Source organism: Vicia villosa, unplaced genomic scaffold (genome assembly GCF_029867415.1).
Source record: "Vicia villosa cultivar HV-30 ecotype Madison, WI unplaced genomic scaffold, Vvil1.0 ctg.001554F_1_1, whole genome shotgun sequence".
Classification (NCBI taxonomy): domain Eukaryota; kingdom Viridiplantae; phylum Streptophyta; class Magnoliopsida; order Fabales; family Fabaceae; genus Vicia; species Vicia villosa.
Window position 1 is genome coordinate 14,661 of NW_026705662.1, and position 14,701 is coordinate 29,361.

Genomic DNA, 14,701 nt, shown 5'->3' on the forward strand with positions numbered 1-14,701 from the left:
TGGTGGTGTCATACGTACATTTTCTCAGCGAACTCTTTCTCTTAACGCTTGATACTTGAGTAAATATGTGAGTGATTTGTACAAAATGAACACACGGAATCCTAACATTAAGACTCCTATTTATACTAGTTTCGACCTTAACGGTCCTATACTAATCTGCTGCCACGTTTCTCATCAGAACTTCCAGCGAAGCCATCTGTTGTTGAACGGTTACGAAACCGTCTTCGAATTTCAAATCTTCCCGCCTGAGTCCGTCTTTGACGCGTGGCAGTGTATTAAACAAACACTACGAAAACACGCTAAGTAGTAATACTTAAATACATATTCTATGAATTTTGTCTAAGTCCCGAAGACATATGCTTTCATTAATCTTTCAGCGCTCACTATCTTCATCGAACTTAGAAGTCTTTATTTTTCGAAGCATGACCATCAGTAGTCATTCTTTTACTTTTTAAGGGATGGCCATCAGTAACCATCTTTCCTTCGATTCTCAACTCCTTCGAAGGACAAATAATATAAAACGAAATCTTCAGCTAACAAATTGCCCCCAATAAATGCCTGTTTCGAGAATCAACAGAAATAGGCGTTTCTTGTCATTATAAGATTTCGTTTTTATGATCTTTGAAAGTTCCAAGACTGCTGACTAACGTCATAATCACTGATAACACTGTTTCCGAAACATCTTGTCATTTTCAAAGATGTCTTCTCATAACTTACATTCCCACGTTTTAACCTTACTTCCTGATCATTACTCCTACATACTAGGAGTGAAGCTAACTCATTCGACCGCCGTTGGATTAAATCACCAGCCGCCACGTGTCTCTCGGGTTTTACCCAAAAGATTTAAAAAGGTTTCCGTTAAACCTTTAAATACTTGATCTTGTGCCTCTATGCCGCCTTTCATTCATCTTCTTCACCGAAAAATTGAAACATCTTCACTCTTTTTAGAATCTTGTTCTTTTAATCAAAAATTTCTCCATGGCTTCATCTTCAAATGTTCTTCAACCCGCTTTGAAGCTCCAATCAACAACACGTTCTGGGGAACGAGAGTTCGTTCAAAACCCTAACACTGAAGAAATACGCGCTATTTACGCTTCCCAGGTAATCATTCCCTTTGAACTCTCTGAAAAAACTCTTGCCTTTATGGGTCCGTTACCGAGTGAAAATATCTCATCTCTGAATAAATTCTTCCCTGCTTATTACAAGACTAGACCATTAGTTAGCAAAGTTAAGATAGATGAAGACGGTCGTTCTCCTTTAGGCAAATCTGCTAATGTTGAGGAAACTTCAACTGCAACCCCTTTAGCTTTAACCAAAATTAGGTTAAACTATATGACCAATTCTGTAAAAGTGTTTAGGTCAATCCCTTTAGCCAAAGATCCTGACTTGTACTATGCCTGGCTAGAAAAGGTAGAGAAACAAAAGGATCCTTCTGGAAAACATTAGGAATATACGATTTGATTCAACTGTCAAGAACGGGTTTAGAATACAACCAACCCATGTTAGTAGCAGCGGTTCATTTTTGGGATGCTTCTCACAACACCTTCCATCTCCCATGTGGAATGGTTACCCCCACGCTTTTCGACGTGGCCGCTATTACAGGACTTCGACCAACTGGTGAAACCTTCGATCCCAATGAAATGGATAATGACACTATTGGTTTTAACGATTCGCAAGTCACTTATACGGCATTCATCCAGAAGCATCATATTACCACTGAAGTGACAGTATCTGATGAAGAGCATATTGCTTTTCTAGCATTATGGCTTTCACGATGTGCCTTCTGTTCAAGGTCTATCCAAGTTGCGAAAAGGTACCTTTGCATGGCTAATCAATTGCATGCTGGAAAAAAGCTCAACCTCAGCCAACTACTTCTAGGGTCTCTTTACGAAAACCTTAGTGAAGCTGCAAACCTTACCAAGAATTTCAAATCTGGTAGTTTACTTTACGCTGGTCCTTTCTGGCTATTGCAACTGTGGCTTAATGCTACATTCGAAACTCATCTTCCCTTCCGAGGAGATGTCAATGAGGAGGATAGCACAATCAAAAATCGAACTATAGAGGGGACCAGGTTAGCTTACCTAACTCCAAAAGAGGAAATGGGAAAGCTTCATGAACATTTCCTGGCGTATTCGATGATGTTTGCTCGGCGTGACCAGTTCGATCCTTCTATGGCCCCATTTGTACACAGAACAATAGGTCCCGAATGGTTTACTCGAAAGTTTCCACCAGCTTCTCAAGATCAACAAATTGAATCTATGGAAATTTGGGAAGCCTTTCTGACTCCAAGACTATTTTCCCACCGTCTTCGACCATCAAAGGGTCAATGTATCCTCATGTGTTATCAACCAAATTTGGTCTCGAGACAGTTTGGGCTAACTCAAATAACACCCAAGTGCTTATATGAGAAAAGGAACCATATGTGTTTCCACACTTTGTATTTGACTGAAGAAGAATGTGAACAAAAAATCGACAAATACATTGACGTCACCAATCTTTCTCCTATTCCTTTTGAACCTTCTTTTTACTCTACACCAGATTTTCATCAATGGTGGACAGAGTATTATAGCTCTCAAATTTTTGATGCTGATAGCCTTGCTCAGGAACTAACTGCAGCTTTCAATGATGTGCAGGAGAACTTCCAAAAAGGTACTTCCACTCATATTAAAGAAATCCAAGCTTTTCAAAAATTCTTTGAAACTATCTATAGGCCTGATGATCTTAGTCGGACCGTTCGTGAGGCTGCAGTTACTTTGCGCGAAAAGTTTTCCGCCAAACTAAATAAGTTGAAATTGCCCTCGTATGTTCGACCAGAACTACGTTATGAAGTGGCTTTCAAACTCAATCCTCCAAAATTCCCTCCACTACCAAGTGCTGATTTTGGTGTGGCTCTAAGTCCTCCTTTCCCAGACTGGTTCGTGTGTGGGAATGCTCTCAAAATTCTTCAAGAGAGTACCAAAAAACGCGCTGAACGAGTGGTTCCGACTAAGCATACCTTGGATACTTTCAAAGGACATCTTCATATAGATCTTAAACATGTTCGTGTCCTGACTCCAATACCTGAAGATCTGGATTAAGACAATCTTTTCGACTGACTTATCTTTTCTTTATTGATATACTGATTTCAGTCTCAACTACAGCTGTTGCACGAAGGAGGAAGATTAAGGAAGCCTCTGCCCCAAAAGACTCTGGGACATCTAAAAGCAATAAACCAAGTGGGAGTGACTCCATCGTCACTGATAAGAAGCCCACGGTATATACTCATCTCATACTCTCAATCTTGTACAATCTGTGATTAGTACTCATCTTTCTCATTTTCCACTTGCCAGAGTTCGAAACCCCCAACGGGTTCGAAGCGTAAAGCTTCTTCGACCACTGGTTCAGATGGCGAAGATAAATCCCCTCCTCAAACTAGACAAGGACAAAAGAAAAAACACAAAGCTGTTACCCCTTCAAGAAAAGGGAAAAAGGCAAGTCCTTCCAAAGCTGTTTCTCCTGGTGATAAAGCGTCCTCTGAAGAGTCTCCTTTGAAAGCTGCTAGTAATGCTTTCGTTGTGGAAAGCCATAATTCAAGTCCAGACAATATTCCACCCAAGGTATTTTGGGTTTGTCCCACATATTATCTTGTGATTTTAACTAAATAATTGTACTGACATTTTACCTTGTTATTGCAGGATGATGCTGGCACTGCTACTTCCGGTTTTAAAGACCCTGGCCTCACCATCGATGTTGACAAACTTTATGGTAATTGTCAAACTTTAACTTTCGTTAACTAAACTCCTCAAAAGTTTATTTTTATGACTAACTTTGCTCTGTTTAACATAGGTACCTCTCAAAATCAAACTCGTGTTCTTTCGCCAGTCTTTGAAGACGTTAGGCCAATTGCTACCATATTGCCTAATGAACCAGTCGAAGAAAGTCACTCTACTGACGAATCCCCACCTACTCATCAAGGCAAAAATTTGGAAGAGGATCATCCATTCTCAGGCAGCGACAATGTGAACCAGCAATCACATGACAACGAAGATTCTGCGTCGGAGAAAGATGCTATGGAAGAGATTTCTCAACCTGAAAAACCAGTTTCTCAAGGAACTTCGACTCTTGATGCAAGAACCATTCCTGAGACGACTTCGAAACCTACCCCTGCAAAGCTTACTCCTTCAGAGCTTGAACAACTTAAGCAAACTGATCCTCTTAGTTTCTTAAAGGCCATCATGGATGCGAATACTTCTTCGCCTTCGGAGCTTAATGTCTCTCCAGTTGCAACTGTAGACTCTAGCGACAAGGAAGATATTCCCAGTCTTCTTCGACAAATAAAAGAAAGATTCTTTGGGGTCAATCTTGTAGATGTTCTCAACCGGGACCCTATTAAGAGCCACAACTTAAATCAACTTCTAAAGAAAGTAGATTTGCTTCAAGTTTCCACAGAAGTTTCAGAGGTAATTGTTCAGCTGGGCTCTCTACTCGAGCAACTCCAAGCTAACATCCTTCGAAGGCAAAATGTCGAAAAAGAGCTATCTGAGACAAAGGCCTCTCATGACTCTTCATGGAATTCTGCTATGGACGCAACGAAACAAGGTGAGGCCCTCAGGCTCAAACATTCAGAAAATCAGAAGGCCATTGATGATTATGAGAAGAAAATCGGCTCTTGGAAACAAGAAATCAAAGTACTCGAGGGCAAGATAAAGGAGGCTGAAAGTTGTCAAGCAGTCCTACAAAAGTCTAATCAACAAGACTTGCTCGAAGTGGTGCAGTCAGGAATGAAACATTTCGAGACTGCACAAAAGTTAGTGCCAGAAATCGAAAGGTTGAAGAAACACCGGGCACTAATTGAACTTCGCATGTCTTCATGGGAGACTCAATATTTGAAGATCAAAAAGGATCTTCCTGAGGATTTCAACTAGATGTTTTCGATCTTGTTACTTGTTGCACCTTTATTTTGTAATTGAGACCACTGTAGACATATAATATTTGTACGCTTGACTCCCATTTATCTCTATCATATTTGCCAGTGTTGATTTAGCAAATCTTTCAATTTCTTATCAAAATATATCTTTAGATTTCCTACAGTGCTTTTATTAAATGCAACATGTAGAACCTGAACATCCTTCGCAGCACTCTTGCCTCTAGACTTGACGTTTCCACTTCTTCTAGCCATAATCATTATTAAAAAGTGACGTCACTTTCTCCAAAACGTCGGTTTTAAGACGTGCGTGCATCAGTTTAATGATTACTTCTCAACTTCCAAGGGCGGGAAACGGCGGAAGCCATAACTTCTTTCTTTGGAAAACCAACCGCAGTCCAATCACTCATTAAAAATTGAAACCCACCCTTCAGTATTCCCCTTCTATATAAAGGGTCAAATATTGGTCTTCATTTCTTCATTCATGCGTTTTCTCTCCAAACCAAACACAGAACAAAAAGAAAACCCACAACTTTTTCTCTCAATACCACTTTTCCTTGAAATGGCTGGAACTCTCTCTTTCAATGATATCAAAACTCTCATCAAGGGTGAGTTCAGACTCTGTGAGGAAGAACTCGTTCGTCACTTCATTAATCTTGAAACCCTTTTTGCTAACCAGGAACTGAACTTCTACTTTGAGGAAGTCCTGGAGGGTGCCATCTACCCTAATATGGTGGCAGAGTTTTGGATGAATGCGTCTTTACGCATAGACCCTGAAGGTAGAGCCACCATTGATTCATCCATTCGACATGCTCACCTTAGGATCACTCCCACTACTATTGCCAATCTCATAAGATGCAATAACTCCGGAGTAACTTTTGATGATAATGTTTTCAGCATGACCACTCATATCATGTTGAGAACACTCATGGACAATGATCGCTTCAGTGCAAAAACCATTAGGATCTGGCACCAAATGCTCGTAGGCAACTTCCAACCTCGGGTGATCGATGAGAATAATATCATGGTTGAAGATTTGGAGTTCATCCTCTGTGGTCTTCGAGGGAGGAAAATTAACATACCTTTGATGATCTTCAAAGGACTTGTTAAAGCTGTCTCTGCCGGTGTTGACCGTCGAGGGGTTGTGACTTGTCTTCCCTACGGGAGACTTCTTAGTTACATTTTTCTTAAGAAAGGCGTAGTGAGAAGGATGCGTGATTCTGGAGCCAGGGATATGTTCGAGGCTGAACCTTCTCCTGTGTTGTCTTTGGACAATTTAGACCAAAGGATTGACTAGCAAGTTTTTACCTTAGGTTTAATCTATATATATATGCCTTCCTTTCTTTTTGTAACCTCAGATCCTATTCTTTGGATCTTTTTGTAATGAATGTACTTCTACGCTTGAAATGAAAAGAATATTTTGGTGTCTTCTATGATTTTTCTTTCCATAATTCTTTCTGATTGTGAAGCCATTTTGATCAATGTGAAGTATATTTTTTGACACATGCCTGACCATTTTGGCTTTTCGTAGTACCCTGAGTATCTACGTCTTTGCAATCTTTACTTCATGCATGCTAGGTTTATATCTCTTCAAGTATTTCCCGTTTACTCTTAAGATCCTGCGATCTTCTGCTAACTCTTCAATTTCGTAAGCATTGTTCGAGAATACTTTTAAGATTCGAAAGGGTCCTTCCCAATGTGGGGACCATTTACCAAGTGCCTGATTCTTTGGATCTATAGGTAAAATAACTTTCCAGACTAAGTCATTATTAACAAAAGTTTTACCTTTCACCTTTTTATTATAAGCTCTGGACACTCTTTCCTTTTGTCTCTTGATCATTTCCAGTGCTCGAAGTCTGTCTTCGTCCAAATCTACTAACTCATTCATCATTAACTCCCAGTATACGTTGGGAGGAATGTCTGCTTGTCTTTGTATCCTTACTGATTGCAAACATATCTCAATTGGAAGTACTGCGTCATGTCCAAACGTCAACTGGAAAGGAGTTGTATTTGTAGCTTCTTTTGGAGATGTTCGACAAGCCCAGAGCGCTTGATCTAAAGTCTTATGCCAATTCTTGGGTCTCTTTCCTACATGCTTCTTGATAAGGCCAATTATTACTTTATTTGCTGCTTCAACCTGTCCATTTGCTTGGGCGTAATAAGGTGTAGAAGTAAATAACTTGAAACCTATTTCTCTGGCAAAATCTTGCATTTTTCGTCCAGTAAAGACTGATCCCTGATCAGTTGTTATACTTTCTGGGATTCCAAACCTATATATAATGTGTTTCTGAATAAACTCAATCACCGCCTCTTGATCCACATTTGCCAGTGGTATTGCTTCGACCCATTTTGTGAAATAGTCTATTCCTACCAAAATGTATCTTTGCCCTTTGGATGACTTGGGGTGAATTTCTCCAATCAAATCTAGTGCCCATCCCCTGAAAGGCCATGGTTTTACTATTGTACTTAGTTCGTTTGCTGGAGCGCGTTGGATACCTGCATGTTCTTGGCACTCTTGGCACCCTTTCGCGAACTCTATGCAATCCTTTAACATCGAAGGCCAATACATCCCATAACGAAACAAGAGCCATTTCATTTTGTGCCCTGCTTGATGTGCACCACATGCCCCACTATGTACGTTCGACAGAGCCAAGTATGCTTCTGCTTCTCCCAAGCATTTCAACAATACCCCTTCAGGAGTTTTCTTGAACAATTCGTTTCCCATCAGAAAATATGACAGGGCTCTATACTTTATTTTTCTGTCTGTATCCGTCGAAGGATTTTTCAGATAGTTAATAATTGGACTCCTCCAGTCTGTGTCAGCCAATGAATCTATATTTAGTACTTCGAATTGTTCTTTGTTGGCATAACCCAATTGTGAATCCTCCAGATCACTTGGCGAAAGTTTAGTAAACATTGCTCTTCCTCTTACTTCAATCAATTCCTCCAACTTTTCTTTTGATACTTTATATCCCGAAGCTAATTGAGCCAAGTCGTTTGCTTCCTGGTTATTCACCCTTGGTACATGTTTTAATTCCACGTATTCAAATTTCTTGAGCAACCTATTTGCAATGATAAAATACATGATCAAATTCTCTTTGATGCACTTGTACTCCTTTGTCAATTGTTTGATGACCAATTCGGAGTCTCCTTTAATTTCGACTCTGGTTGCCCCCAATTCTAACAAAGCCTCAAGTCCAGCAATTAATGCTTCGTATTCAGCTTCATTGTTGGAGCATAATGGACCTTCGATTTTATACTTGAGCTTTGTTGGAATTCCATCAGGAGAAATTATCAACATTCTAATACCAGTTCCCTCTCTATGCGTTGAACCATCGAAATATAACTTCCAAGGTTTTAAGTCCACATAATGCTGATGATTCTCAACCACTGCATGGTCGACAATGAAGTCTGACACAATCCGACCTTTCATTGCCTTGAGAGGCTGAAATATTAATGAATATTCAGTAAGGGCCAAAGCCCACTTGCCAATTCGACTATGTAGTATTGGCTTAGATAACATATGTTTAATAACATCACAATGAGATGAAACGTAAACATCAACTGGCTTTATATAATACTTAAGTTTGATACAGGAGAAATACAAACAAAGGCAGAGTTTTTCTATATCAGTATATCTAGTCTCTGCATCATTGAGTACTCTACTTAAGTAATAAATGGCTCTTTCGATGCCATTCTCATCCTCCTGGGCAAGCATGCTGCCTATTGTTTTATCTGATGCTGAAATGTATAGGCGCATGTGCTTCTTCCCATTTGGGGGAGATAGAATTGGTGGACAAGTCAAGTATTGCTTTATCTGATCGAAAGCTTCTTGATGTTCAGCACGCCATTCGAATTTTCCTTGCTTAAGCCGAAGTAGAGGTGAGAAAGCTTGCGTACGTCCACTCAAGTTAGAGATAAATCTTCTTAAGAAATTTATCTTACCCAATAATGATTGTAATTCTTTCTTCGTGGATGGAGACTTGGTTTCCATAATGGCTTTTGTCTTGTTTTGGTTGATTTCTATCCCCTTTTTGTGGACTACGAAACCCAAGAAATCACCTGCCTGCACAAAGAAAGCACATTTAAGGGGGTTCATCTTCAAGCCATATTTCCTCATCCTTTCGAATGATTGGCTCAGATGATCGAGATGACTCATACCCGAGGTAGATTTTACCACAATGTCATCTATATACACTTGCATGAATGTTTCTATAAAGTCATGAAATATAGAATTCATTGCTCTTTGATAAGTTGCCCCAGCGTTTTTTAAACCAAAAGGCATCACAACCCATTCGTACGTGCCTATTGCCCCTGGGCAACGAAATGCTGTCTTGGATACATCATCTTCCGCTATAAAAATTTGATTGTATCCTGAATATCCATCCAACATGCTCAAATACTCAAAACCTGCGGCTGAGTCTACTAACATTTCTGCTATAGGCATGGGATATTCGTCCTTAGGAGTAGCTGCATTAAGGTCACGAAAGTCTATGCATACTCTTAATGAGCCATTCTTTTTAATTACAGGTACTATATTAGCAATCCACTCAACATACCTTGTAGTTTGGATAAATTTGCACCGTAAGAGTCTTTCGACCTCTGCTTTAATCTTCGAGTGAATCTCTGGCGCGAATCTTCTGGGAGTTTGCTTTATGGGCTTCTTCCCTTCTTTAATTGGTAATTTTAATTCGACTAAGTCTCTTCCGAGACCAGGCATCTCATCATAATCCCAAGCAAAACAATCTCTATTGTCTTTCAACATTTTGATGATCGTTGCTTTCAATTCTGGTTCTAATTTCGCGCTGATATATGTTATTCTCTTTTGATCATTGTCTCCAAGATTTACTTCTTCAAGTGGATCTTGGGCCAACATCTTTATGTTCGACGCCATCGGGTCTTTTTCGAATCCCAAAGGTTCTTCGTCGTATATTGCATCTAACTTTTGGTTTGGTTCTTCTCTTATGATCTCTTCGTCTGGAGTCGTGTGTTCAGGGAGTTCGACACTCGCACGTATCTCAAATTCTGTTATTCCTTCTTTGGTTGAAACTGCATCTATCTTTGTATCTAATAGTTCGGCTTCGAGAGCCGCCTTTCTTTTATTCTCGGCCACATAGGCCTAAATCTTTTCGAAGAACGAAGACTCAGACATGATTAATGTCATCGTCCCAGCCTGTTGGCCGTACTGTCGGATAATTCTCCAATGGTGCTGTATCTGGTGGACCATCCATGATCTCTCTATCCCATTGGAATCCATTTGGGTGTAAAGTTAAATAGTATAACGCATTTTTATTTGGGGTATACATCTCTTCTGCAGCATGACAAGGGCCTATGTTTGCCAAGTTCCTGTCGAAGTTGTTTTTGTTCACCTGGTTGACCTCAGCCATGTAGTAACTCTGATCACCTTCGATATTCTCCACTATACCATCTTCTCTCCAAATTGTCACCCTCTGATGCATTGTTGAGGGCACAACCGCTACTCCATGAATCCATTCCCTACCAAGCAAAAGGTTGTAGTTTGCCTTTGCTGGTATAACCATGAACATGGTTGGCCTGGTAACTGAGCCTACTGTCAAATTGACTTGAACAACTCCCAGAATTGTCCTATTTTGCCTTCGTAGTTAGATAAAACCATGTTATGTGGCCTTATATCGGTATCGAACATACCAATTCTTTTTAGCATGTATTGAGGCATTAGGTTCACTGCTGCTCCCCCATCAACTAGGACTTTATTTATGCCCACGTTCTCAATCTTAGCCCTGATATAGAGTGGCTTCAAATGATTTCGCATACCCTCATCAGGCCTTTCGAAGAAAGCATTCTGTTCTTCTACTGCACCATTGTTCAGCACATAGTAACACACAAGTTTGTGTTTTGTCATTTCTTCGATATCAGCCTCTTCACAGTCTTCTACTTCAGTTTCCTGATTAAACTCGTGAGGGAGTACGGAAACAACATTGCAATTCAAGTTTATAGATGACACTCCATCAGAATCGAAATCATTTGTCATTCTATCCTCTTCTTTCCAAGAGTTTGAACGCATCTTGTCTTCTTCATCCAAGAGTTTTTCAGCTTCGAACAATCTGCGTTCTACCGGAGGTTTGTTTGACTTTGCCCCCTGGTATGGGACTTGGTTGCTACTAGAGTCTCCAGCTTCTCTTGGCCTGTATTCCTTCTGAGCCTTTTTTATTCTCTGATGCCTTCTCCACTAGGACCGAGACATAGGATTTTTTCCTTTATAATTCTCCAATCGATACGCCTCTCGATTTGATCTTCGAAATTGTTTCCTATATGCCATTGCAGTTCTACCACCTTGGTCCCAACTTCGCCATTTGTTGGTTCTTGCATCAGCTTGTACCCACCTATCCCTTGGCGCATCTGCAGGGATTCTGAAAGTTACCCTTCGAGTTCTGGGGTGTGGGCTATCAGGCCTCTTTGTTGGAGTCCGTATGTCGAAAACGTACAGGTTGGGACGCAACCCCTGAGTTTCTTGACTCATGTAGCAGTACACACGTTCGAATGATCGTGCTAGCATTTCGTCATAGACTGCCCCACATCTTGGGCAGAGAGCAACTTCAGTGTTTTCTTTGTGACATCTGACCAAAAATCCTACCAAGCTTTCCTCCATCTTTGGGTACAGTTGTAGTAGGGGATTTGGCTCTCTTCCTGGGTGTTCCCACCTTTCGCGTCGAACCCTTTCGAAGTTGGCTTCGACCCTTCGATTCAGCATGATCGAACACCTTGGACACATCCATCGCTTACCACCATTTTTCTCGTGGCAATTCCAGAGATATTCTTTGAGGCTTTCGGTTCTTGGAGGAACTTCGATGCCCCCATTTTTCCTCGTCAGCCATGTCTCTAGTTCGCCAAATTCAGACACTGGTCGTCTGGCGCTAACCATGTTAACCGCTGCTGGAGGAACTTCAGAGATCTGGATTTTCTGGAGTTTCATCCTGAGGTCTTCAGTGGCCTCACTGTTTTCTTCAGTTATTTCTGTCTTGGGAGATTCTTCAACAACAGTGTTGAAGACTATTTCACTTTTTAGGCTTTCAGTAGCCTGCTTTCCATTGAACATTGCTTTAGTCTCCACAACTTCGACTTCAGAAGCCTCCACCATGTTGATATCTTCTACCTCGCAGAGGCTAGCGTCAGCAATGTTTAGGGGATTGGTATCGACCCTCATATGACTCTTGGTCTTGTCAGCAAACTTCAACCTTCCATCATTGAGAGCATTTTGAATTAGATCCCTGAAAAGAAAACATTGAGAAGTTTTATGGCCTAAAAATCCATGATATTTACAAAAACCTCTTTTCTTCCGTTGTTCCAACGGAGGAGTTTTTGAATTTGGAGGTAGTATCATTTGGCCATCTTTTACCAATAAATCAAATATTTCATCACACTTGGTAATGTCGAATGTATAAGTTTTCTTAGGGAACCTATCATTCTTATCGTTTTCTACTGGGTTTTTTCCATTGGCAGGATTTAGCAGTTTGCAGGCGTAAGGTGGCGCTTCTTTCAATTCAGCCAAGTCTATTTCGACTTCTTCAGGGCTATATGAGTCATCGAAAGACTCATCCTCAGCATCCTTGGCTTCGACGTATGCCACCCTTTCTTTCTTATAACTTTTATTTGCCCTAGCTTTTTCTGCCTTCAGCCGTTCGACTTGTCGAACCCTATCTGCTAATTGGGCCATGTCCCTAAGGTATTGGGTATCTAGTTTCTTTCTTATTGAATAATCTAGACCACCTGCAGCCATTTCAACAAGTTCATGCTCTGGGACTGTTGTAAAACACCTTGATTTCAACAGACGGAACCTATTTAAATAATCATCAATTGTTTCTGTGAATTTTCTTTTAACACTGGCCAATTCTTTCAAACTTATCTTAGTTTGACCCATGTAGAATTGCTCATGAAAAAGTCTTTCCAAGTATGCCCATGCATCTATCGAATTTGGTGGCAAAGTAGTAAACCAAATGAAGGCATTTTTTGTCAGCGAACTAGGGAAATACTTGATCCTTAAATCCTCGTTTCCCGCTAAGTCTCCTGCTTCTGTCAAATATCTAGCAATATGTTCCACGGTTGACTCATTAGTTTCGCCTGAAAATTTTGTAAATTTGGGAACCTTAGTTCCCCTAGGCAATTCTGTCTGCATGATATAGTCTGATATAGGGGACGTATAATTTGGACGTCTAAGTCCAGTACTAAGGCCATTATTAGCCATAACCCTTTCTATCATGGCAGTTAAATTATTTTCTGTAGCCAGATTTTCTCTTCTGACTCTTTGAACAACCTCATCTGGGTGTTCGTTCCTACCCACAATCCTTAATCTGGGTTGCTCCTCCTCCGTTTCTTGTCGAACGGGGACGGTTTTTTGATTTGAAGCTTCTAAGTTAATTATTGGAGTTCCTTCGAACATCTCTGTTCTTCGTGAGGGGCCTACATCCCTAGTAGCTGTTCTGGGTGGCGGGACTATATCTTGTACATGCTCCAAAATAGGCCTCTCTTCTTGATTCATGGGCTGTTTGTCTTTCCTTTTAGGTGGCGTTATTCCCATGAATTCTGCCATTCGATTCATTTGAGATGATATCTTTTGGAAAGTCTCCATGTTTTCTCTATTTGTAGTAGTAACATTTGCCATTAGTGGGCTTAAAACTGAAGTCAGTTCTCTGGCCAAAACCCCTACCATATCATGGTTGCTTGCATCCATTTCTTGTCGAAATGCTGCTTGGTTATTTGTGGTAAAGTGAGGCATCTGGGTAGAGAAACCAGTGTTATGTGCACTTCGACCCACTGAACTAACATTTGGTGAAAATGTCGCATTGTTAGTTGGGGCATATATAGGTCCTGCCCCTCGTACGCCTGTCCCGTATGGGTACGGCATTCCATATGAACTGTTTGGTCTCCATTCGAAAGCAGAATTCGTGCCTTGACCAAACGAATTGTTTGCAGCATTTGTCGAGGCAAACAATACGTCCTCTGCGCTTGTGGATGAGGGTGCGGTTGTCGACGCTGAAACTGGAATAGTCCCTGAGGGTCCTGTATTATTTTCAGGCATAGTCTGGGAATTATCTGCAGGTCTCGATCCATTTGGACCCGTTGCATCTCGTGTTTCTTGAGTAGAAGTTGAATTTGCCGCTCCTGATCCTGAACCTTGTGGGGGATCTTGATTACCCCCTGTACTGGCCGCAACGACCATTTTCCTGTTGTACCTTCGTTTGGGAATCGGTTGTGCACTGTTCTTTAATTTACCGTTCCTAAGGTTCATACAAGATCTTGATATTGTCTAGACAAAAATAAAGCAATTGATTAAAACAATCTGCTTGACACTGTCCCACCGGGTGTGCCAATTTGTTTAAGGTGATTTCCGGTAAACAACCGCTAGTCTTCCAAACTATAATAAATATGATTTGGTTACTTGCAGGATCGACTAGATTGATCCTAGGACACATAGTCAAGAAGATTGTTATCAATGTTTATTCGAACCATATTCATTATTTGTCTTCTTCAATAAGCGTTGTTCGATTATAGAACGAATAGTCTTGACAATCACTTTGTTATATATAAATGTGACTTCAATGGAAAGATAAGTAACATAACATAGAAAATTAAAAAGACTATTGAAAAGTAAAGAATCTTAAACTGCAGAAATGTAAAAGACTTTGAAAGTAAATAGCATGAAAGTAATTCAAAAGTAAATGACGTTAAAGTAAAGATACAGAAATGTAAATGGCAAGAAGTAAACGAAATGCAGTAATTCTGGAAGATAAAAACAAAAGATAATACACATGTATTAAAATG